Consider the following 24,169-nt stretch of genomic DNA (forward strand, 5'->3'; position numbering starts at 1 on the left):
AGAATCCTGGTTTTGTTTCTCCTGACGAAGACATCGTCCTGTGTAGTCCCCACAGGAGATCTGAATGGGGGACTACTTTACCTTCGGAATATTTTACCCAAAGGATGTCATCATCATTTAATCATACAACAGATCCGTATGCCCTCGGGAAAAATCACAGCTGTAGTTACCCCCTGCTTTCAGCCGTTCGCAGTACCAGCGCAGCAAGGCTGTTTTGGTTTTTGTTACAAGACCCGATCAGTCAATCATCCAGACGCCCCGCCCCTGCAGTTACTGAAAAGGTTGCTGCCCCTCTTCAGCAACCACTCGTTTGTCTGGCCTCTGAACAGATACCCCCTCGTTGTGGTTGCACCTACGGTACGGCCATCTGTATCGCTGAGGTACGCAAGCCACCCCACCTACGGCAAGATTCATGGTCCATGCGGGGTTAGGGGGGCGGGGGTTCGGAACATAAGAGAGGAAAAATTGTTTCAACGATTAGTTCGAAGGAATGCAGAAGTATATGAATTTTAATAGCAAATATTTTAAGAAACAATAAAACAATTAGTACTGAAGATTTTTTCCTTCTGTTATTTTTGTAAAAAATTAAAAGAGCAGTCCTTGTTCTATCTCCTGGTCCTCACAAGACAGCAACTCGTGGAGGAAGCAGTCAGCAAGAAACAAGAGACAGACACATAGCGCCCACGGTGGACTGGCAGTCGTGAGGAGCAGGCTAAAAATCCCTGTCCTATCACCCTGATTTAGATTTTCTGTTGTTTCCTTAAACCAGACAAGGAGAATGCCGGTATGCTACTCTCTAATGGCCAACACGTAGAGGAGATGTCAATCTCTGTCGTCCTAAAGTACCCTCTAAATAGCTACCAACTAGCCACGCCCGGACTCCTGTCCAGGCTGTAGCTCCATTGGAAGAGCATGTGGTAAGAAATTAAAATATGGCGAGGTGAGTTAAGTGCCATGTCGATCCACTGAAGAAAAGACTGCCCACAGTTCGTCTGACTTCTCGTTTATAAAAGTCTCCAGCGTTAGCACTGTAGCTACAAAAATTTGTAACGGTGGCCCGAAATATGCTGAATTATATGAAATGTCTATACATACTACTCGTTCTAAATCGACAGATACGAACATTTTTCTGAACTGTTCGTCTAATATAACGAAATAAAGAGTTAGCCCCCCCCTCCGCCGCCCGGTGTGGCCGTGCGGTTCTAGGCGCTTCAGTCTGGAACCGCGTGACCGCTACGGTCGCAGGTTCGAATCCTGCCTCGGGCATGGATGTGTGTGATGTCCTTAGATTAGTTAGGTTTAAGTAGTTCTAAGTTCTAGGGGACTGATGACCACAGATGTTAAGTCCCATAGTGCTCAGCGCCATTTGAACCCCCCCCCCCCCCCACCCCACCATCCTGCTTCCCCAGCGTAGAATAGTACGCATCTTTCTATGTCAAGTGTTTGTCTGTGATAAATATGAAAGTAATGCGACACCCGGTGATCTATGTTCAGACATTTGAAGGCATCTCCTGCAAATATTGGTGCCGAAACAACTTTTATCACAAGTGTTACCAGCCGTTTAGTTTTCTTTATTAATATTTTATTTGTTTCAGGAAGAGTCATTTCACCACACAATTCTTTCACATAATGACAAAGGTGAACGTTGGGTTTGGCTTCATTACAAAATGTTAAACATAATTGAAAGGAAGTCGATAAAGTGAGTCTAGCCGCACCACTGCCCCTGCGCCACACTTGAGTGACCTTGACTGTAGATATGGGTTTGCACACACACAAAGAACGCGTATCATGACTTGTCATTCTTCAATTATTAGTGATCAGTTGTAGGCCATTTTAAGCATTTCGCAACAATTGCTAGAAAATTTACATGCAGCACTATTCAATCCACCATTAAAGAAAGGACTATGTTTTTGTAATAGGACTGATTGTCTTCAGTAAACGCAGTATCAGAAAACCGGATGGTTAGGATTCATAAACAACTTCATCCGGGTGCTCAGAATCACATAATTCATTTCACACTTTCATCATGTACTGCTTAGGGTTAGGGGCGGCCCTACTAAAGACAGATTACAAACCCCAAAGCGGTGCTACAAATACCGTATCGCTATTCCCTTACTCGAAGAGAACACTAGTGAAAGCTCAGTAATTTTGTATTCGATTGAATGTTCCAAGACTAAACACAGTACAGCTGCAAGATCTAGTTTCGGAATTACCACAGTTAAGTAAAAACATACATTACTTCTGTCCTTTTCTACTATTTTACTGATGATGCAACAGTTTCAGTGCTAAGCTGCATCTAGTGAGTGTGTGAGGTACTACTTAGGTACGAAGTAACTCGCGGCAGCGCTGGTGTCGTTCGATGGTGACTGCGTGCATGAAAGCCAGGAATGTCGTATTAAGTTGCGCGTCATTTGGAAATTTACAAAAACTTATATGTAATTACTTTCTTTCTGAAAAATCTTTGCGAAACACTATGAAACTTAAATGACAAACGTATTGGCATTTACAGATACCAACTCCGTCCAGCGACGCCAGCGCCACTACGACACACTTTGCAACTACGAGGTGGAGAAAGTACTCATTAGGCGTTGCCCAACAATAACCGAGCTCGGCGCTTATTAGAATAGGCAGGAAATTATAAAGTTTCTTTCTTAACGCTCGTACTTATCATAAATATTACTGTTCTAATGAGGTAAGCCCTAAGACTTGTTAGCGAAAATAAAATTCCAGAGCAATCAACGACGGAGTGTTCCAGATACCGAAAGGCATTTCAGTATAATTACTGATGTTGTTGGGTAGTCAGTGATGTTCAGTGAGATGCAATACATAACGAGAGTGATACACTGCACGCGGTTGGTGGGACAACGCAACGGTCTCCATCCAGAAATCTGATGCTACTTCTACTGGACACAACATATCCGTAATTTAAAAACATAGTTCTTACTTCACTTAGATCATGAACCTAACAGTTATTCGCTTACTGGTTGCAAGCATATATCAAATAACGACCAACTTCAGACAACGAAAGCTGCTGATGTCAAGGAACCGGTACGCCATTCGCGAATACACTCATTTCTGCACGCCGCTGATTATCTGTTAGGCATAGCACGAATACAGCAATTTAAAAACCAAACCGTTCATTACATGTTGAGCAACACATCGACAGAACAGAAACGTCTTTTGGATGTTGCAGCCCTTTATTTCCTAATTTGCCAACAAAAATTAGTATCGCAGTTTGGACTGTTATTTCACCCATTCAGATTTCAGTACATGAAATACCGTTTGTTGTTTCCATTCACTACCTAGTGAAAGTTTGTATCTTGTGACAACGTGACAAGGAAGTAGCTAGTTCCTTCCACCCTAACTTCGCATGTTTTTATCTTGTTATTTTCAGAAAGATTTTCTGAAGCTGATTTTTAGAATAAACTTTAGTAACATTCATACAACATTGCATAGCTTAGCTTAGCTTCAAAACGCGTCCATGTTCCAACTCGGACTACAATTATTATGCATATTTGCAGAAACGGATTTAATAGTCTTTTTCATGTGCACAAGGTGCTTGTCGATTTTAAATGTTTCACTTATACAAACCTTTATACTGTGTGCTACATTTTATTTACATGACAACTTGGCGTGATGTCCAACTCAAAATGAACCACGTTTTACAGTACAAATTTTTGAAGATCCGAAAATGGCTGCAAAGTCTGTTGAAACCGGCTGTTTGTAAATAAAGAAATATTGCGGAGTTGGCTTTAAAAAGTTTTTATTTTTATAACATTGGTGATTAGATAATTTCGTCTCCTTCAGTCGGTCCAACATCACACAGGAATACCGTTATATGGTTTCATTTTTTGCAAATAATACAGCCCAGTTGGCTTAATTTTTTTATTATTATTTACGCTAGTGACATGTTCCGATTAATAGCATGATGCAATCCACTATATAAAAAGATAATAACGGAAGACCTCCCTTGGTTGTAAGACACATACTAAAACTGAAAAAGATACTCATTATTAAAGAATAACAACTACGAAAACAAAGGTACACATTAAAATCAAATTAGGTGAGGACGCATCGGATTCGTTATATGAGATTCGAGCGCTAACCCTGAAACAGGACATGCAGAGAATGGGAGAGAGCGAGAAGCTTAACTGCAATTGACGTAGAAGCTACAGGGAAATGTAGCAACTACCAAAAGAAGGATAAGCGACAGAAAATATCCTAGATTTCCTTCCCCGTACTGAGCTCGTGTTCTGACTATAATTTCATCACCGTCGGCGACGTGTTAAACCCTAATTTTTCTCCATTCCTTTTACGAAAGCAGTTACTTATGTAACAACATGCAGAGGGTCGCACTAAGTATAGCACCCAAGTTCAGAATGAAGGAACATGACATTTCCAGTACTACAACGTTCGATACCGGGTCTTCTCTTGATCTTTCAATACGTTAATAACCTTACAGTCAGTTTTAATAATTGCACGAAAACTGCCTGGATTGCTGATAAGCTAACAATGGACCCAAACTGGACCACAGCTAACAAAGCGCAGGCGATATGCGAACAGACCTACAACTGGTTCACAGCGAATAGCACAAGATTAAGTCGCAGAAAAATTAATACTATTCAACTCCAAACTAATAAAAAAGATCTGACAGTATCTGAAATAAACGTTCAGATGAGGTACTAAATGAAACTGCATGTCTGAAATTCCTTGGGGTCCAGGGTGGAGTTCTGTATTCTGGTGTGGTGGTGACAGGAAAGGATCCGGCCACCCACTATGATAAATGCAGGTTGTAAAACACGCCAACCCCATGAAGAAACCGGATAAGGCCAGGAGAAGAAGAAGAAGAAGAAGAAGAAGAAGAAGAAGGCGGCGGAAGATGAGCAGCATTATGACTGCTCGCTGATGATTCTGTTGTCTACGAGAAAGTATAGTAAAGAAATGCATGAAGACCGTGAAGGACAGTTCTCTTTAAACGTGGAGGCAATGTGAAACGGGACCAACACGCAGAAGGCGAATTGAAGTCTTAGATTTTTTGGAAGGATTGTGTGAAAGTGCAGTGCAGTGCTATCAATTGCAAATACTAATCCAATTACATATACTGCTCCAGTTCTACGTATTAGTTGGTTGGTTGTTTGGGGAAGGAGACCAGACAGCGTGGTCATCGGCCTCAGTTCTACGTATTGCTGTTGCTTCTGAGTCCTTATCAAGTAGGCATGACAGCACATACGGAGCAAATTCGGAGACGCGTCACAGGTTTAGCTCACATGAAAGTGTAACAGAAATGTTTGAGCAACTTAAATGTAGTGATAAATAAAATACAATGATTAAATCAAATATAATCATAAATTAAATGTAATCGTTAAATTAATTGTAGTCACAGAAAGAAAAGCGACGCATCTTTCTCGCGAAATGATGTTGCATATAGTATGGCGCTCGCTGAACGTTCAGTATACGTATGGATGGGTCAGAATTTCGATTGTATTGGCAGGAAGTTCCCACGGTCACGCACTGTACACTGGCGTATACATGTAGGCCTAGATATATGTTACGCTTAACCCATTTCTGTCTAGCGCGGAATATATGTGACGTAATATTCCACCATTGTTTTCTATTATTGGCAACAATGCATGCATTTGAAATGCATATTGTTGTATGTCTGTCAGTTAAGGAAGCTCTATCATTGATACTTAAGTGGGATTCTGTCAGTAAAAATCAGGAAGAGAACAGTGTCTGGTTGTTCATTTAGTCAAGACATTTTATGAATAAGATTATGTCTTGAAATAAGAAGTAAATACTATTTTCTGAAGCAATGTACCACACAATTTTTTAAAACTTTTGCATAATTACAATGTTAAAGGTACTGAAATTTATATTATAGGTTAGCCACCAAATGAAATTCATTATTATAGCCCCAAATCCAGTTTTTAATTGTGTGTTTCAAACGCGCTCCGCTAGGCAGAGCAGTCTATACAATATTTCCTTCTTTCTCAGAGGTCTGTCTGTGCATGTATTCCTGGATATTCTTGAGGACAAGGAAGAAGATGCAATGGATCTATTTATTGAGCCCCCTGAAGCTAATGTGGAGTCGGACGAAGATTTTGATAAGGAAGATGCGGATGTAAAGATAGATAGTCTTGACCAAGACAACTTTATGCTGGTGCAGAAGCAGTATTGACCAACAATAATAGGTTAGGTGGTAAACCTGAGACTGACTACTTTCATGATGATAAACCAGGAAATGTCATTTCAGATGAAACACAAAAGCTACAGATATCAAAAACTGCAATAAAAGATTGAAGAAGGGAGGATCTGCAAAGTGATAACGCTTTATTTCCTGTGAGTGAACCGAAGTAAATACAGAAGGTTGTTTTCAGTTCAGTGCTTTGAACTGTTTTGGGATGATGAAATAATTAAATTTCTAATTAAAATGGTTCAAATGGCTCTGAGCACTATGAGACTTGACATCTGTCATTAGTCCCCTAGAACTTAGAACTACTTAAACCTAACTAACCTAAGAACATCACACACACCCATGCCCGAGGCAGGATTCGAACCTGCGACCGTAGCGGTCGCGCGGTTCCAGACTATAGCGCCTTTAACCGCTTGGCCACCCCGGCCGGTAAATTTCTAATTAGTGAGTCTACAAAATACGCTTTGTTCCAAGAACTTCCAAGATCCTAAAATAACACATGAAGAGATAACAGGTTTTCTAGAAATTTTAATTGTTTCGGGCTATAATCCTCCACCTAGCAGAAGCCGTTATGGAGATTCAGGATTAGACATGAGAAATGAAATGGGCCACAGCGTGATAAGAGACAGATTTGAAACAATTACGAGATTCATTCACTCATCTGATCTATGTAAACGATAAAATGTAGAAACTTAGTCTATTAACAGATATGTTAAGAAAAGTTCTTTGTCTCGACTTTCAGCCTGAGCAAGATGTGGATAACGATGAAAGCAGCATAAAGTATTTCGGCAGGTGTGGACGCAAACAATTTCTGAAAGGTAAACCCATTAGATCTGGGTACAAAGCATGGTGCCTAAACACAAACATGGGTTATCTAGTGAATTTTCAATTATACCAAGGAATTGATCAAAAATGGTTCAAATGGCTCTGAGCACTATGGGACTCAACTGCTGTGGTCATCAGTCACCTAGAACTTAGAACTACTTAAACGTAACTAACCTAAGGACATCACATACACCCATGCCCGAGGCAGGATTCGAACCTGCGACCGTAGCAACAGCGCGGCTCCGGACTGGAGCGTCGACAACCGCACGGCCAAGGAACGAAGTGTAACAGAAAGCATTTGGAAAAAGTGCTGCACCTATGGTTCAAAAGATTGATTCACTTCCCGATACAAGTAAAAATCTGCCCTACAGGTTTTCTTTTGACAATCTGTGTACATTGTCTACGTTGTTGGTCCGCTTAAAGGAAAGAGGTTACGGTGCAACTGGCACGATTCATGGGAATTGTCTGCCAAGAGAATGTCAACTTACACCCTGTAACGCAGTGTCCAAAAGCAAGAAGAGGGGAGATTTTGATTCCAAGAGCAGCAATGAAAGTGGAATGATTATTGCCAGACGGCTGGATAGTTCTGCAGTGTAACAACTGCTTCAACCAGCCATGGGATCAATCCAGTGAGCGCTGTGAGCCGATACTCAAGACAAATGAAGAAAAGAATAGTTTTGCTGCGACCACATGTTATTGGAGAATACAACAAAAATTGGGGCTGGGGGGGGGGGGGCGGGAGGGGGGGACTGACCGAATGTATGAAAATATAGCGTTGTGTAGAGTGAGCAGCCGAGGAAAGAAATAGTGGTGGCCAATTTTTACGTGTCTGCTCGATGTGTGTGTACCTAATGCGTGGCTTCTCTACAGAAAGACAGGTATGAATATGCCACAACTGCAAATTTGGAGCTACATTGTGGAATGTTACCTGACTTCCAATGCCACAATCCCTAGAGGTCCTGGTCGCCCTGCAGGTAATCTGTATCAAGGTAGAGTGCTGCATGACATCAGATACGATTAAGAAAATCATCTGGTAGCTATGGTGCCACAGAAAAAACGACGACTCTGCGCTGCAGAAATCTGCAAAGGGACTCAGAACAACGTGCCTGAAATGTGATGTTGGTCTGTGCATAAATTGTCTTGTACCGCGTCCGCAGCCCGTGGTCGTGCGGTAGCGTTCTCGCTTCGAGCTCGTGGTCGTACGGTAGCGTTCTCGCTTCCCACGCCCGGGTTGCCGGGTTCGATTCCCGGCGGGGTCAGGGATGTTCTCTGGCTCGTGATGACTGGGTGTTGTGTAGTTAGTTAGGTTTAAGTAGTTCTAAGTTCTAAGGACTGATGACCATAGATGATAAGTCCCATAGTGCTCAGAGCCATTTGAACCATTTGAATCTTTTACCGTATTACAGAAAGTGAATGCTGTTGCCTAAGCGTAATTTAAATAACATACGCTGCTTTATTTTATTTACTGTCATGTATTTCACTTAAAATGTACCCGCCAGGGTAAGCGAGAGCGCTAATGCGCTGCTTCCTGGACTCTGGTAGTCGCACCGGCCCCGGCGGATTAACGACGAGGACCGGTATGGCGGCCAGCCTGGATGTGGTTTTCCATATCCCGCTAGGTGAATACCGGGCTCGTGTCCACGTTCCGCCTCAGTTACACGACTCACAGACATCTGAAAACGTTCGCACTACTTCATGGCTTCATGGCTTACACTCTAAGCAGACAGCTGGGGTACACTACTTACGTTCCGGGGGGGGGGGGGGGGGGGGGGTGTTTAGGTGGCGGCAGGAAGGGCATCCGGCCACCCTCTGCAACTAACACTGCCAAATCCGTAATAACATGGCCGTCCCGCGTTGGAGCGGGACAAAGGCCCAAATAAAATGTATTATCCGCCTAACGTGACATATACGTTACACTATCTATTGCTTAAACTATTAATTACTTTCTGTTTAGCTTGTTGTAGTACATTTCATTAATGACAATGAACAAATAAATATCTGAATTGTGAAGTTCAGAAGTGAAAATTAACTCGAGCAGAAACTGGGTTAATACACTATTGGCCATTAAAATTGCTACACCAAGAAGAAATGCAGATGATAAACGGGTATTCATTGGACAAATATATTATACTAGAACTGACATGTGCTTACATTTTCACCCAATTTGGGTGCGTAGATCCTGAGAAATCAGTACCCAGAACAACCACCTCTGGCCGTAATAACGGCCTTGATACGCCTGGGCATTGAGTCAAACAGAGCTTGGATGGCGTGTACAGGTATAGCTGCCCATGCAGCTTGAACACGATACCACAGTTCAAGAGTAGTGACTGGCGTATTGTGACGAGACAGTTGCTCGGCCACCATTGACCAGACGTTTTCAGTTGATGAGAGATCTGGAGAATGGGCTGGCCAGGGCAGCAGTCGAACATTTTCTGTATCCAGAAAGGCCCGTACAGGACCTGCAACATGCGGCCGTGCATTATCCTGCTGACATGTAGGGTTTCGCAGGGATGGAATGAAGGGTAGAGCCACGGGTCGTAACACAGCCAAAATGTAACGTCCACTGTTCAAAGTGCCGTCAATGCGAACAAGAGGTGACCGAGACGTGTAACCAATGGCACCCCATACCATCACGCCGGGTGATACGCCAGTATGGCGAGGACGAATACACGCTTCCAACGTGCGTTCACCGCGATGACGCCAAACACGGATGCGACCATCATGATGCTGTAAACAGAACCTGGAATCGTCCGAAAAAATGACGTTTTGTCATTCGTGCACCCAGGTTCGTCGTTGAGTACACCATCGCAGGCGCTCCTGTCTGTGATTTAGCGTCAAGGGTAACCGCAGCCATGGTCTCCGAGCTGATAGTGCATGCTGCTGCAAACGTCATCGAACTGTTCGTGCAGATGGTTATTGTCTTGCAAACGCCCCATTTGTTGACTCAGGGATCGAGGCGTGGCTGCACGATCCGTTACAGCCATGCGGATAAGATGCCTGTCTTCTCGACTGCTAGTGATACGAGGCCGTTGGGATCCAGCACGGCGTTCTGTATTGTCCTACTGAACCCACCGATTCCATATTCTGCTAACAGTTATTGGATCTCGACCAACGCGGGCAGCCATGTCGCGATACGATAAACCGCAATTGTGACAGGCTACAATCCGACATTTTTCAAAGTCGGGAACGTGATGGTACGCATTTCTCCTCCTTACACGAGGCATCACAACAACGTCACACCAGGCAACGCCGGTCAACTGCTGTTTGTGTATGAGAAATCGGTTGGAAGCTTTCCTCACGTCAGCACGTTGTCGTAGGTGTCGCCGCCGGCGCCAACCTTTTGTGAATGCTCTGAAACGCCAATCATTTGCATATCACAGCATCTTCGCGTCTGTAGCACGTCATCTTCGTGGTATAGCAATTTTAGCGGCCAGTAGTGTATATGTGGTAGCCTCGGTCACAGCAGCTGCCGGTGATTTTTCGCAGCTGAGCGGCTGGTGTGTCCTACCTGTTGGAGCAGAAGCCGCGCCTGCGCAGGAAGGAAGGGGCGCCCACTGCCTGACTGTTCCGCCGCCGAGGCCGCAGCCACTACTGGCGAGCGACACACAGCACGCCGCCACCGCAGCCGCTGCCCGGCTTCCGCCATCGGCTCCCACCGACCATTCTATTGTATAGCCTGCGTTCCCTGCTGACGTTACGGCCGTCCTCTAAACGCCCTCCACACTAACCAGTCTCTCTTCCTACAACACGCACCCAAAGCTAGATACAGAGACCGACAGAAGTAATCGAATACTACGCTGAAGTGTCAAAGAAACTGGCATATGCATGCAAATTCAAATATACAGGTTGTTACAAAAAGGTACGGCCAAACTTTCAGGAAACATTCCTCACACACAAATAAAGAAAAGATGTTATGTGGACATGTGTCCGGAAACGCTTAATTTCCATGTTAGAGCTCATTTTAGTTTCGTCAGTATGTACTGTACTTCCTCGATTCACCACCTGTTGGCCCAATTGAAGGAAGGTAATGTTGACTTCGGTGCTTGTGTTGACATGCGACTCATTGCTCTACAGTACTAGCATGAAGCACATCAGTACGTAGCATCAACAGGTTAGTGTTCATCACGAACGTGGTTTTGCAGTCAGTGCAATGCGGAGTTGGCAGATGCCCATTTGATGTATGGATTAGCACGGGGCAATAGCCGTGGCGCGGTACGTTTGTATCGAGACAGATTTCCAGAACGAAGGTGTCCCGACACGAAGACGTTCGAAGCAATTGATCGGCGTCTTAGGGAGCACGGAACATTCCAGCCTATGACTCGCGACTGGGGAAGACCTAGAACGACGAGGACACCTGCAATGGACGAGGCAATTGTTCGTGCAGCTGACGATAATCCTAATGTCAGCGTCAGAGAAGTTGCTGCTGTACAAGGTAACGTTGACCACGTCACTGTATGGAGTGCTATGGGAGAACCAGTTGTTGCCGTACCATGTACAGCGTGTGCAGGCACTATCACCAGCTGATTGGCCTTCACGGGTACACTTCTGCGAATGGTTCATCCAACAATGTGTCAATCCTCATTTCAGTGCAAATGTTCTCTTTACGGGTGAGGCTTCATTCCAACATGATCAAATTGTAAATTTTCACAATCAACATGTGTGGGCTGACGAGAATCCGCACGCAATTGTGCAATCGCGTCATCAACACAGATTTTCTGTGAACGTTTGGGCAGGCATTGTTGGTGATGTCTTGATTGGGCCCCATGTTCTTCCACCTACGCTCAATGGAGCACGTTATCATGATTTCATATGGGGTACTCTACCTGTGCTGCTAGAACATGTGCCTTTACAAGTAAGACAACATGTGGTTCATGCACGATGGAGGTCCTGCACATTTCAGTCGAAGTGTTCGTACGCTTCTCAACAACAGATTCGGTGATCGATGTATTGGTAGAGGCGGACCAATTCCGTGGCCTCCACGCTCTCCTGACCTCAACCCTCATTTATGGGGGCATTTGAACGCTTTTGTCTACGCAACCCCGGTACCAAATGCAGAGACTTTTTGTGCTCGTATTGTGGACGGCTGTGATACAATACACCATTCTCCAGGGCTACATCAGCGCATCAGGGATTCCATGCTACGGAGGGTGGATGCATGTATCCTCGCTAACGGAGGACATTTTGATCATTTCCTGTAACAAAGTGTTTGAAGTCACGCTGGTACGTTCTGTTGCTGTGTGTTTCCATTCCATGATTAACGTGATTTGAAGAGAAGTAATAAAATGAGCTCTAACATGGAAAGTAAGCGTTTCCAGACACAGGTCCACATAACATCTTTTCTTTATTTGTGTGTGAGGAATGTCTCCTGAAAGTTTGGCCGTACTTTCTGTAACACCCTGTATATGTATGTAGAGGGGCGGTCTCCTTAGTGTAGCGTGTTAACGCTAGACTGACCGGAGCTGTAGCTGGTTCGAATCGCGGTGATGGAAGAAATTTTATAGCCAGTATTTGGCTGTCAAACGGAAGAGAGGTGGTGCTGTAAAATGGTCACCAGGCCAATCTCCTACGGTACATGTAATTTTGAAACCTCTTTAGGTAGGGTGACCTCCTCAAAAGGAGGACAAACAGCTTTAAAAAGGGCAAAGGTAGAAAAAGAGGACACATCAAACGGGTCAACTGCAGATGAGGATACCACCCGTCAGCTTCGGACAAGTCACGTGACTGCCGGGAATTACCGGTAAAACTAGTAGTTAATTGTTACTGGTGGTCAGGCGGTGATTCCCAGAGCAATATTTTTCATTTATTTTAAATTAAAAACATAGGTTGTAGTGACAGTGTGGCGTCAGTTGTTTTGTTATGTCAACAACACAGAATTGTTTACAAAGCGAAAAACGTAAGACCATTCACTTCCCTTCATTCGACGCACCGCTACCTACATCTACAATTCAAGCCGCAGCTGACGACATGTAAACTGCACTTTTAACCTTCCGAATACAAATAAATTGAATGACTATGCAACGATGAAATAAAACCGTGACAGTTAATCTGACGAGTTATTTCTTACCTTTATTGGCCACTGCGATGTACGTTCCAGCTCCACATATCTTACATTCCGCTTCAAATTCATTTCTCCCTTTCTTGAAAGCCGGTGTTTGCAGGAAAGTGCATCAGAAAATGTACACTTTCGTGTAGGCATAGCCAAATATTTTACTTAACTCACTCGGTAAAAATTACACTCACGTATCACACGTGCACTATAGGAAGCCAAGCCAATTCAAAGCGAAGATACGAAACTAAAATTTTAAATAATCGATATTTGCAATCGCTTATAGGTAGATCAACGATAACATCGACGATCCTGGTGCCACCTACTAACACTGCCTTTTTGCGTGTTTATCACGAAGGCTGTGCCAACAGTTAAAGTATTTAAGGAAAGAGCAATAGAACAGGAAGAATTGTAAATTTAACTGTATTACATTCAACTTCCCGAAGAAGCCGGGCACTGTAAAAATCCGCCCGGACCCCGGACAAGGAGCTAAAGAGGAGGACATGTCCGGATTAATCCGGACGTCTGGTCACCCCGTCTTTAGGCTAGGCGCATATTGAGACGCGTACAGCACCCGACCTCGAGAAAATGGATCCCGTGTAGCGCGCTCACTTCCGATCTCACGCCCGCGAGAATGAAATTCTCGCAACATCTCTCATATCTCCTAAACCGCTCGAGACATCGAAACGAAAGTTTGGCGAATGATAGCACACAAGGAGGAGGTGGGGAGTGTTTTGCCAATTCTTAAACACACGGAACCTTCTTATCTATGGCGATATATCAGTACTTATACTTCCCTTTTTATTTATTTCACTACAATGACTGTAATTTTTAAGAGTTATCGACAGCTAGCGAAACAAGAGCTTCCTAGTATGAAAATAAACATGAAATCTCTTTTTTTTTGTTACTGCATATCGACATTATGAGGTTTTTCGTAAGCTATTGAGCTCTGTGATTGCCAATTACTTGTTTAATGAGGTACTCCGTTTCGGAATTCTGTCGCGATAGCTGCTGTGAGATGTGTTTGGCAAATTACACTGTGACAAAGGAAGTACAATTAAACCAGTCACCAAGAGAAATGTGGCCGTTACAAACGGTGATGCTTCTTCGAACGAGAAAAGGTTAACTACTTACACAAAAATAGATTGCCAATTCTGTTGGAATTCTGGTAGAATCCCCGTAACCCATCGTATTTTTAACACTGAGCGACTGGAATGGAAACTTACCAAAGGATTTTATTCGTTCTCTTGATCTGAGCAGTGTTAAAATAATAACCAGCGTTCCTTCAGGCGGAATGATAGGCACATGCCAGATACCGGTTACTCACCTACGGCTTGCCAAACTGACAATGTGTGATCGTGAATAAAATAGTTGTTATTGAGAAAAATAAACAATTGATCTGTCGCACAACACAATGGTCAGTGTATTGTCAGCAGCGGAGGATATTGCGCGACAGGAATGCACAAGTTAGCCATGTGTGCTTTGTGAGTTGGAGTTCGAGAAACATTGTCATGAAAGTAGATCTGCCTTTGTCAGCAGTACATTTCAACGAATTAATTATATCTAATCATAACACTCTTTTAGGATATTCCTACTGTTGTAATAATACCGATCATTTTCTTCATTTGGCCTGTTGTATAATTAGTTTATTAATGCTGATAATGTGCATGCAACAATTGAAATGATTTTTCTCACCACGGCGAACCAATTCAAACATTGTTATTTGTGACAGCCTTTCCACTGTTTCTAGCTTGAGAGTGGAAATGTGATGTTCACATGCAATTTTGCATGTAGTACAGTGTTTCGTATTACATTATTACATCCACATCCAAGTAATCACAGTGAGACTTCTATACTTCAGATCTTGGACGCTTTTTACCAGGAGCATAAAGGGATCACACCTGTGGAGATTATCCCTTTCTAAATTTTTGTAACAGATCGTACAGATACGCCAGCATAGTAGGCAGCGAGAAGATAACCTTGTTTTAGTTTCCTGCCCTGCTTCTTAATCACATGATTTTATAATATTCCTTGCTTCCTTGTTCACTACCCTCTGTCCCTTCTTGCGATCTGAAAACATAGCAGAGGCATATGATACAATTCCAGCGGCCATACGCACACCCATCTCATAATAGTACAGTTACTGAAGTATGCATTTTTCTTGACAGAAGAAAAACAAAACAAAACTATACAGATATAAACAACAGAAACGTATAATGTACTGACGAAGAAAGCTGGAGCGTTTATATGGCGAAAAACAAAACACTAACCAAAGGCAATAAAATTTAGTACACAGTGAGGCAGAATTTATCGTATGGGCGGGCAATACTACCACTGCTCATATGCGCCGTTCCGATGTGAGCATATGGCCGGGCTACTTTTCCGCTCCCCGCCTCAAATTTCCCATGGTGCTTATAGCGAGGCACACGTGACGCGCTGCGCGAGGAACTGTGCCACAACAACAACGCCGCGCGAACTGGCGCAGCCGCGTGTCGCGTCCCAGTCGCGTCTCGTCGCGTCACAATTTGCGCGGTCCCATTTGAACCTGTGATGTTACAAAAATGCGCGCTGCGTCGCCCTATACGCGTCTCAAATAAACAGTGCCTCATGGAGTGAAGGCACGTGGCACTCACTGCCCGTGGTGTTCCTTCCGTCGGACAGCGACGTCAAGGCCCCTTGCTGCTATTCCGGAGCAGTAGGCTGTATGTCGGCACCCTTCTTCGTCACCATACGACACACCATACGCACACCCATCTCATAATGGTACAGACTTTTGTGCTGTACCCATGAAAGATTTGCCGCCCACACGATATATGTTGTATGTTGAGGTTAATAATTTTTCACAGTAACAATTGTTAAATTAAAGCTACCTAGTGCTTTTTTTTTGCTGCACGAACGTCGCTAAGATTGGGCGAGCACTGACGGCTGTTCTTCGCGCGGCACGGCGACATCACGCCGCAGGGTTCGAATTTCACCTGCTGACGGCCGTCCACCGCAAGGAGAAACTCGAAGTTGCGGTCATTACGACTGTGCAATGAAACAAAGTGAGTGATCAAAAATGTACCGAATATTTCTAGCGCTGTAGTCATTTCTCATTCTGACCACGATCAAGTGATCACATATACTACTACTCAATCTTTAATACATGGCACCACTTTGTATTACTTAATGGTACATAAACCAACTTAAAGTGATCGTAAAAATTAAAAATAACAGTCGTATTAGTTACACATACATTCTGAAGTACATGCGAAGAAGCTTTTTTTTCAATAATGTTTTCGAGAAAGTTTAAGCAATTTATTCTTACATTGAAAAAAGAATTCAAATGGTGAGCATTACGGAAGGTAATAAGTGATATCTCTGTTTTCAAATAGTTCGCCGAGATATATTACCGTAACAGTACCTGACTAATTTTTGAAAACAGAGTGACAGCGCACACAGCATAGATTCAGTGACTTTATGGGAACACCCATGGAGGTGTAATAAGGGTAGTCGGCGCTACAGATTTTGGCAGCAAGTTGCTTTGAAGCCGGAGCCGCCATGGTAGTGGCCCCAAAACATCGGCATGCTATTGTTTACGATAGCTGCTTCTTCTTGTTCTTAATTTCTGTCATTTGAACGCTACAGTTGTTTTAAATGTAAATGCTACAGTGCTTTCGTCAGTGACGCAGTATCGGGAAAGCATATTAATTTTTCTCGCCTTAAATACACATTTGATCCAGTAACACAGCGCGCTTAGCCGCGTTAACGTAACTTACTTTTTGCTGTGTTTCGAATACCCAAGACGAGAAATATGTGATGCCAAAAGGCAGCTTTCCCAATCTAGCGTTTTCGTTAATATCGAGTGACAAAAGTAATGTTCGTTCTAAGTCCTGTTGAGAAGATATTCTGCTACGTTTGACAAGTTTCCAATCTTTGCTTCTCACAGCGTTCACCCAGAGAGATTTTAGAGTGGGACTGATGCGAAATCTAAAGTCGAATCACAGAAATAAAACAATTACAGTGAAAGTAAACAGTGCAACCAAAATTCATCGGCATAAAGGAAAATATCTCTTCAACGAAACCATTATGAATGAAATGTGATTCCTTTATGCTTTAGATTGTAATCAGAACGATCAGTACACCTGTAAACGAAGCAAGTTGCCATTTCTGACCGAAACACTTCCACTAGTAACTAATGTTTGAGAGAATCTAATATGGCGGACGCTGGCTTCAAATATGTGACGTCATAACAGCTCCACTTATTATACCTCCATTGGAGCACCTTGTTAAGTATCACCGTTAGTTTTTACGCAAAGCAGAAAATCGGCAACTAAATTACGAGGACTTCAGACAAGGATTTTAACCAGAAGTATTAACCTTCATATGCCCTATTCTGTCTCAATAGAGACGAACCTATAGACTATTAAACCACCAAAGAAGTGATAGGGCACACGTAGCAGTACACAGTCAACGTAAAGCTGAAATACATTCATTGGTCTTAACGACGTCATTTGCGCTACATGAAATAAAAAAAAGATTTACACACAACGGACACGCTTAGAAAATAACTACGCACCGCGTGGAAAGAGGCTCAAATTCCACCGAAATGCATTAATCGCCACTGTGTGCGAGAATGTGAAAAATCACACCTCTCCGTCTCTCCCTCCCTCTCCCCCTTCCTCTCTCTCTCTCTCTCTCTCTCTCTCTCTCTCTCTCTCTCTCTCTCTCTTTCCTCTAGTATCCCGTAAATGCATCAAATCGTTTACTGAAATGATAGTACATAAAGCGACAGCTATTATGTTAACGGTGCGCAGATTCATTCACGGTCTGAATCTTACACCTTCTGGCCAGGTTACGCGTGTGAGGTAGTAAAGCTGCCGTCAACCCAAAGGCTGGGGTTGCTACGCCCTCGCCTTCCTCGAACCTCTGAACTGACTGATACCTATCATTTCATCGTGGAGTCAGAAACACCGAGCATTGCGTCATTTTTTTCCATATGAAAATCATTGCTGAAGATGAAGGAAGCGGTAAGTGATACAAGGAAATCCTAGGAGCGACTGGGGAGTCATAGAACGGGGGGGGAAGGAAGGAAGAGTGGGCTTAAAATCCCCTCGACATTGAGATTAGTAGAGACTGACCACTACTCGAATGTGGAAGGAAATCGGCAGTGCCCTGTCAAAGGAAGTCCAGTGTGCTAACCACTGCGTCACATCGTTCAGTGGACTCAGAGCCACAACTGTCAGGTATGAATCACAAAGTCCAGAGTAGGGATGGGAATAGCCTACCACTTGAAACCGACACCAGTATTTTAGTTCTGAATAACCGATATTTTTGGGTGTTTGTGTGGCCTCTGTTATAACGGGTGTTTCTTATTTTTACATTAATAACTGGGTAATGGATCGAAATATCAATTGGCCATAGCAGCAGTGGTAAAAGCTTGGGTCTTTGAAGAATCTTTTTTTCAGACGATTAATTTTTATTCGTAAAATTTCAGTTTCCATTGTTTTGAAATACTGCGCTATTATAGAAAACAGGAAAAGCGATCAGTGCTGTTGTAATAACAATGCCGTTAGAAACGAGCAACAAGGACACGGCGAAGTGTTAGAATAGCATTCCTGAAACAATAATGTTCCCGTTGTCATGTGGCGTGGCCTATTGGATCGTACGCCTGTACATGTTGTGTGTGAGACTTGTCCTATCTAGTCTTTAACTTCTCGCTGTTGTCGTTGGAAATTACTTGAATTACTGAATGGCAGTAGTCTGGAAGTATTTTACGAAGTGCGGTACCAATCAAGTACATTGCTCTGTTTGCTTTAAAAGATTAAGAACGAGAGGAGCCACAACAAACTTCTGACATCATATAAGGAGAAAACTTAAAACGTAACAAGTCATTCGTAGTTTACAATAAAAACAGAAAGCAGCTGATCAGCTGCTTGTGTCTCTAAAATATGCCATTATCTGCTTGTAGCCTTTGAAAATGGATAAATTAATACGATAAATACAGTTCTCCAACTCAGTTTCCGCCCCCTTAGCATTGACTATTCGTAATACCCAAATGCCTACATCTATACTCTGCAAACTACCTTGAGGTGTATGGCAGAGGGTACGTCCTGTTGTACCAGTTACTAGGGTTTCTTCCTGTTCCATTCACGTATGGAGCGCAGGAAGAATGATTGTTTGAATGCATCCGTGCGTGCAATAATTATTCTAATCTTATCCTCACGACCTCTGTGTGAGCGATATGTTAGGGGTTGTAGTATACCCCTAGAGTAATCATTTAAAGCAGATTCTCGAAACTTCGTTAACAGACTTTCTCGGGATAGTTCACGTCTGTCTTCAAGAGCCTGCCATTTCAGTTCCTTCAGCATCTCTGTGACACTCTCCCATGGATGAAAAAACTTGTGACCACTTGCGATGCTCTTCTCTGTATACGTTCAATGTCCCATATTAGTCCTATCTAGTGGTATGATCCTCGATTAAAACATGATTTTTGAACAGAGCTTCAAAAATTTAGAATCAATAGGTCTATATTGGTGATTTTTTGTAGTTTTCAACCACTTCTCGAGAAAACAGCGAATGGTGGGCGGACTAAGGTTTCTTTTATTTTTCTATGTAATTAAATATTTTAATGGAATGCCGGCCGGAGTGGCCGAGCGGTTCTAGGCGCTTCAGTCTGGAACCGCGCGACAGCAACGGTCGCAGGTTCGAATGTTGCTTCGGGCATGGATGTGTGTGATGTCGTTAGGTTAGTTAGGTTTAAGTAGTTCTAAGTTCTAGGGGACTGATGACCTAAGATGTTAAGTCCCATAGTGCTCAGAGCCATTTGAACCATTTGGCAGTAAGACGGCCAGGTACACGCGCCGCAGAAGTAATTTCTCGACAATATCAGCGCACAGTGTTTCGTTGAATAGCAATTCATTTCTCGCACTGTGTTTATTACTAGCTAGTCGTCGTCGAAGACGGCAGAGGAAATGGCGAATCTATTCTATACTAAGTGACACGTCAACATAGGGAAAGTTCATTTTCGTACATTAGGTATTAACGGAATATCCCGATATACTTTTTGAGTTTGTCTAATGTCTCCTAATTTACTCGAAAAACTGTTACGTGTGAAAACAGATGTTTCTGAAACAAAGTGATCAGGAATTATTGTTTTCGATTGTTCTACTTGCTATGGCAGATAGAAATTCAGGTACATTGATGTCGGAGGCGACGGCCAAGGAGGAGATTCAGATTTGTTCAAAGCAGCTGATCTAGAGACAAAAATTTATACAGATACAGTAAATATGCCTCAATCGTAACCTCCTCCAAACTGCCCTCCCTGTACACCTCGTCCATTTGTAATTGTAATTGACGAGGCATTTGCCCCTATGTGAAAAAAAAAGTTCAAATGTGTGTGAAATCTTATGGGACTTAACTGCTAAGGTCATCAGTGCCTAAGCTTACACACTACTTAACCTAAAGCATCCTAAGGACGAACACACACACCCATGCCCGAGGGAGGACTCGAACCTCCGCCGGGACCAGCCGCACAGTCCATGACTGCAGCGCGCTAGACCGCTCGGGTAATCACGCGCGGCCACAAGTGGGAAATTGGTCAGAAACCGCTCTGGTGAGTATTTCAGTCCTAGTAATGAATGAGTGTCTCGACGAAACTCTTGTACGCAGTAAACCTTAAATGGTTTTCCTAACCGGAATATGAAGAACTTGCTAGTAAATACGTATGAAGTAAAAACCTTTAAAAAGGTTTTCGTACCTATCAACTTAATTTCTTTCTACCATTTCCATTTTCTCTCACCCTCCCCCAATAGCGTTGTATTGACACGACTCCGTCTTCACACTCCTGTTTTTATTGCATGGGTACCTTACATCGTATATACACGTATATTTTTGTACCTCCAGAATGAACAGTTCATTATCGCCACGATCTATGTTACACATCGGCACTGAAACATACCTGTCGGGTTCGCGCGACGGAGTGAACGCCTCGTGAAAAACTGCCCTTGTGCCCTGGCATCCTCAGGATGCTGGAATTCCAGCAGAGAGGATACGAGTAATAGGCCGGGGTTGGTTACGCCCAATGCGACCTCGAAGACGCGTCCCGCCAGTGCAGCAGCCACGTGGATTCCAGCGGTGTCACCGCCCTCACTTAAGCTCCGTTTAGATGCTCCATATTTTACGGCAAAACTTGGCCACTACAGCGTTGCCTACAACATTTCTGTAGACCAATCTCTCTATCTCTGTCCTTGTCTGTAAATGCTTCCATCTTCCTCTCACGGTATTTCCCACTTCCATCACCGAAAGCGCTGCAGTCGCGTATCTGACACGAGCGAAAACATAATCTTTTCACTTTTGTTCGAAAGTTTCTCTGCGCACATATAGCCAAATGTTTGTAGTTGTTTGTAGTGTACTGCAATGGACAAGTGGACAGTTGTGAATTTTATAGATGCGACTCATCCATGAGCAGAGCTATCGGACCTCGAAATTGGTGTATACAATGATCGGAATCAATAAAAATATTTTGCAATTTGTTGCCTATGAGCTGGGATTCACGCTTCATGAAGCATGCATAATTCCTAAGTCTTCGAAACTATGCTACGCGAGGCAAAAACGTTGCATAGGAGAGTGGAAGTGTAGGTAGTTCTTCATCCACATGGTTTACATTTGATGCCATGAGTTTCATACAAGCTCCACATGTACCTGAAGCAGGCATTGATTTGGTAAACAGTGGCTTGTGCTGATAACGAAAATATAACACCAATAAAAATTGTATCCTTATTTCAAGACGCTCTTAATGGAATCTCATGTCCCTCTACTACTGCATACTTCCGGTACCAAATGGCTTATTGACAAATTGTGAACTTTACACAGGTACTTCTGTACGAATCATGAGTAGCTAAAAACGAAGGGTGATAGCCAATCGGATTGTATTTGGTATGCACTCATTTGTATTTGTAACGGTTTTAGCAATTCATGGAAAAATTGCTTGTACTAAATATTCCATATCGTGCTTCGACACTGCGGTAAATTCTTGAACAGCTATGTACCCAGCATCAGTCTGCTAGTTAAATTTTCAGAAGCATTCTGCTTGCTCAAAAGAGAACGCACCCACAAAATCCGATTTCTCTTGTTCTTTCTAACTTGATTCCCTGTGTGACGTAAAAGCAATGGAGTCGCATTGTCTTCCACTAGCTCGCATTCGACCATTTTGTGGCAGCAGTGTGCTCCCTTCCAAACAGTTCTAGCTCGACAATTTATTGCCGCAAACACTGCCGGGCAATAGTCGCCGGTAATGTTGGAGTATATGTGGGTGCAATTTGTGTGGCCACAGTGTTGGCGGACAACACTGTCGGGGTATATTGTCGGCAACATGCAACGTCTGTGGTCCATGTGAACGTACCTTTAGACGCTTCAGCCCTATTTCTGCCGTGTTTTTTTTTTTTTTTTTTGGGTTCTTTTCCCGCAAGAAAAACTGCTTATGTGGCTTTGGCCGCATTGGAATCATCCCTGTAGAGGTCAAACGATATTTTGTGGAATAGCACTGCAGTAGATATTACAGAATGAGGCAGCTTCAAGACAGGCAAGTGTGACTGAGCATAGTCACGTTCATTGGGCCTCATATTCACTCCACATAATCACTTTTCAAGGAAAAGAAATGGCAACAACTTGAGATGGCTTTGCAATCAGGAGCCAACGAGTCAGAGGTAGCCGTTGCGTTGAGAAAAGAGCTCTCCTGTCGGCACGGCGAGTGGAATAACCAGGTGTGTCACGTGACAGGGATGACGACACACCTTGTGTTGCACGTCGACCTTACAACCGAGAGGAGGATAGGTGAGCCGCCGCCCTCCCCCCCATCCGCCCCCACCCCCATTTCGGACCTCTGACGTGAGCAAGATCGTGGGTGCCCAACGCATGGGGAACTCCGTCTCCGAGGCTGTGCAGACAGTGGGATTTTCACCTGCCACAGGGTCAAGGACGTGCCGCGAGTACCTCGATTCGGGGAAAGAGACACCAACGTGCGCAATACTTTGTTGACGGAGTTCGCCGTCGACTGTCTAGAATGGCCCACAGTGAAGCAAATTCAGTTCATTGCTGCACAGTAACATCCGGTTAACAGCCATACCCTCCAGAGCAACCTCCCAGCTGTAGAACAGACGTCCCAAGCTCATACACGTATCGTTGCTCACCACACCCCTCTAGAAAAGCTAGATTAGCAAAGACACAAGAAAACCGCCATTGGATCCTCGAAGCGTGAAGAAAGAACACCTCGGCTACTGTGTTGTTATGGTCTTCAGTCCAAAGACTGGTTTGATGCAGCTCTTCACGCTACTCTATCATGTGCATGTCTCTTCATCTCCGAATAACTACTGCACCCTATATTCTTCAGAACCCGCTTAATGTATTCATCTCTTGGCCTCCCTCCTCTACGATTTTTACCCCCCACGCTACCCTCCAATAGTAAATAGGTGATCCCTTGATGCCTCCGAACGTGTCCCACCAACCGATCCCTCTTCTAGCCAAGTTGGGCCACAAATTTTCTTCTCCCCAGTTCTATTCAGTACCTCCTCAGTATGTACGTGATTTACCCTTCTAATCTTCAGCAATTTTCTGTAGCACCACAATTCAGAAGTTTCTAGTCTCTTCCTTTCTACTCTGTTTATCGTCCATGTTTCACTACCCTACGTGGTTACACTCCATACAAATACTTTCAGAAAAAAACTTCCTGACACTTAAATCTATACTCGATGTTAACTAATTTCTCTTCCTCAGAAACGGTTTCCTTGCCATCGCCAGTCTACATTTTATATCGTTCCTACTTCGACCATCTCAGTTATTTTGCTCCTCAAATAACAAAACACATCTACTACTTTAAATATCTCATTTCCTAATCTAATTGCCTCAGCATCACTTGATTTAATTCGACTACATTTTATTATCCTTGTTTTTTTATGTGCATCTATATCGTCGTTTCAAGACACTACCCACTCAGTTCAACTGTTCTTCCAAGTCCTTTGCTCTCTCTGACAGAATTTCAGCAAAGTTTTTATTTCTTTTTCTTGTCCGTGGACTTAAATTCCGACTGCAAATTTTTCTTTTGTTTCCTTTACTGTTTGCTCAATATA

General features: G+C 43.4%; 1 protein-coding gene across 4 annotated transcripts in view; it reads right to left on the bottom strand.

Annotated features, from left to right (window-relative positions):
* LOC124776297 (NAD kinase-like) overlaps window positions 1-24,169 on the bottom strand; it is a 518,770-nt gene that overhangs the window by 206,068 nt on the left and 288,533 nt on the right. The window contains exon 1 of one of the 4 annotated variants that reach the window (XM_047251221.1): window positions 10,527-10,587. The exons of the other annotated variants lie outside the window; for them this stretch is intronic. The gene's annotated coding sequence lies outside the window, so the exon portion shown is untranslated. Of the gene's footprint in view, window positions 1-10,526; window positions 10,588-24,169 lie in introns of those variants that run through there. 4 annotated transcript variants of the gene reach the window in all.

Source organism: Schistocerca piceifrons, chromosome 2 (genome assembly GCF_021461385.2).
Source record: "Schistocerca piceifrons isolate TAMUIC-IGC-003096 chromosome 2, iqSchPice1.1, whole genome shotgun sequence".
Lineage (NCBI taxonomy): Eukaryota > Metazoa > Arthropoda > Insecta > Orthoptera > Acrididae > Schistocerca > Schistocerca piceifrons.